Source organism: Dama dama, chromosome 15, assembly GCF_033118175.1.
Source record: "Dama dama isolate Ldn47 chromosome 15, ASM3311817v1, whole genome shotgun sequence".
Lineage (NCBI taxonomy): Eukaryota > Metazoa > Chordata > Mammalia > Artiodactyla > Cervidae > Dama > Dama dama.
The window spans coordinates 37,721,093-37,724,166 of NC_083695.1; positions in this window are offsets into that span (position 1 = coordinate 37,721,093).

Below are 3,074 nucleotides of genomic sequence, written 5' to 3' on the forward strand. Positions count from 1 at the left end.
ACCAGAAGGCGCCCTTCTGGGGCACATTGGCATACCTTTGCCTTTGGCTGAGCCCTGGGTGTCACTACCACGCCTTGTGCCCAACTGGATTGACTTCTTATTGTGAAGTAGCAGCGGCCCCCGTGTATCTGGATCAGGATGTCCAGGACAGTGGAAGTAGCAACATGCTTAGGATTTCTCACAGCAAACTCGGTTCCCCTTCATTTTGTCATCAGTCAGCTGTGAGACCCCAAACATGCCCCCTTCCCTCCCCTCTCTGGGCCTCGGAATTCCCATCAGAGACACCAGGATGGAGCAGGAGGTCCTCAGGCTCCTATAGCAACAATGCCTCCAGCTTTGATTGCAGAGGTTTGGTATTGAGGATCGTGGTGTGAGCAAAGGTCTGGCAGCTGCACCGTGGAGACACTTTACAGGGACCTGGGGAGTAGATGAGTGTGGCATAGAGGCCACCGGAAGCCAGAACGCCCGGGTGTCTGTGGAGGGTCGAAGGGCCCAGCTTATCATACCAGCGGTTGTGCCTGCAGGAAACTCTCTAGACTTTTTAAAGCCTCGGTTTTGCCATCTGCCAAATGGGAGTGATAAACATCGCTGACCTCAGAGGGATGAATAACTGCTGAGGTACCATGAGGAGACCTCCGCTCAGCCCTTGCCCATGGAATATCCTCAGTTTCTGGCGGCTGCCCTCTCCCTGGCCTCTCCAGTTTGCAGCCAGAATCCGAATTTCAGGGGCGGGCACTTTTGCTGTTGGGGCTTCCTGTGAGAGCCACAATCCTGGGCCTGGGAGTCCTGCCAAACCTAACTGTGGAGGCAGTGAACCTCGCCGTGGCCTTGGGGACCAACCCACTGGCCATGGCTTTCTCAGTGTCAGTAGAGGCACGCTGGGGCTTTACCCCAAGGTGGGGAGAAGTTCTGAAATCGTTCCAGTTTTGTGTTTATTTCTCAAAGAAGAGATGGGTTTTGATTTCCTATCAGCATTGATGTGGTTGCTGTTGTTGTGTTGTGTGTGTGTGTGTGTTGTAACTGCTCCGGGTTTTAGAGCTGTGGTAGAAAGTGAGGAAAATAGCAGATGCTGTATCCATTTGCCACCAAACTGTCTTGAAATGCTATAAATATTTTCCAAAAAGACTAGCTTCCCAAGCCCGATGTGTTCGTTATCTCCTCCCCGAAAAACTGATTTCCCGAAAATTAAGACAAATCACCTCTTAAGTCACTGTTGTTAACCTCAGGTGTAAAAACTGTTGCCACGCCAGCCGCAGGTCAGGCCGACTCTGCTCCGCCTAAGTGACTAAGTGTGCAGAGACCGCGGTGGCGGCAGAAAGGGAAGAACCTTGTGCTCAGCCGGGAGGCCTGGCTCGGCCACTCACTGCTGTGTGGCCTCAGGCTGGTGGGCTCTCCTCTCTGAGCCTCTTGTGTCCTTATCTGTGTCACAGAGACATATCACCCACCACTTCTGAGAGCTGGCACTGGTGCTCCTCAGAGGAACCCACTGGTGACCGTCAGGATTCAGCTGCAGCTTTCATCACAACTTGAGAAAACCCCTCAGCCCCCGGCCCTGTCCAGCCCCCTGGCCGTGTGGAGGGCAGCCTCCAAGTCCCAGGCCCCTTGCTGCTCTCTCTCCGCCCCCCACAGAGAGAGCTGGTGAGGTTTGCAGCCTCTAGCAGGCAGGCAGCAAAGTAATGCCAGTGTTTCCTCTCTCTGCATTTGTTTTTCTGTTTAACTTCTGTTTGTGGTGAGTGAGGCTAATTTCATACTTACAGTAATCTTACAAAGTTTTTTTTTTTTTTAAGAAATGTATTTTTGCAAAAACTGTGAGTGGATTTCAAGACAGATATTAAGCGAATGGCAGGCTAGACGGCAGAAGGAAATGACAGAAGCCAGAAAGACATTAGGAAACGTGGTCGGGGCGGGGGTAGGTCTGCACCCTGGGTGTCCCTTTTCTTTCCTGTTCACCTATGTGAACTTTTTATCTCCGTTACCCTTATGTCTCCTCATAGAGGAGTGGCAGGGTGCTGGGAGAACTTTGGATGAGATCTCTTGCGACGGCACACTGTTTGGAGGTGACCACTAACTCCACAGCATGGAGGGGTCGCCGTCCTCTCTCCTGGGATCCAGGTGCGGACAAGCCCCGGCAGGTATAGCGGCCCCTCCCCTCACAGAGATGTCAGTTACTCTAGGTCTTCTTGTGTGCTCCATCAGATAGTTCATCTGCTTTAGACTATCTCTGTGAGTGGAAGGCAAAATGGCCAGAAAATACGTGTCATGGGTTCAGGCTAGGTCACTGAATTATAGGCTATGTGACTGCAAGCAAGTCACTTGCTACCTCTGGGCCTCAGTTTTCTCACCTGTAAAATGGTGGATAATGGGGCTGCCTCATCTACTGGCCAGCTATGAAGGGCAATGGCAGAGTGAGAGTTCTGAGGGTGATGACGGGACACGACCGTGATGTGTGCCTGGGTGCCTCCCACACCCCCACCCAGGCCAGCCCATGGTAGGTACCCAGGAAGTGCCTTGACCAGACCCAGAGATCCATGTGCTGCCAAGGTTTCGGATCCCTTGTCCATTGTTCTTGGGGTTCCTAACAGAACATATATACAGGTTTCTGGTTTGGAATCCTGGCTGCTGGGTATTCAGACATCACAGTCGTGTCCTGTCATCACCCTCAGAACTCTCACTCTGCCATTGCCTTCATAGCTGGCCAGTAGATGAGGCAGCCCCATTATCCACCATTTTACAGGTGAGGAAATTGAGGCCCAGAGTTAGCAAGTGACTTGCTTGCAGTCACACAGCCTATAATTCAGAGACCTAGCCTGAAACCATGACACTTTTTTTCTGGCCATTTTGCCTTCCACTCACAGATATAGTTCAAAGACCTTTATGTATCCTGCTGTTTAAATTTTATCCATTCATTCATTCATTTGGAATCTTTGTAGCCTGGTAGATAAGACCTCTGAAGCCAAATGGACTGCTTTGCATTTCAACCACTTCCTAGCCATGTGCCCTTTGGCAAATTCCTCTATCTCTTCGGCTTCCACAGTGGCTCAGATGGTAAAGAATCTGCCTGCAATGTGGGAGAC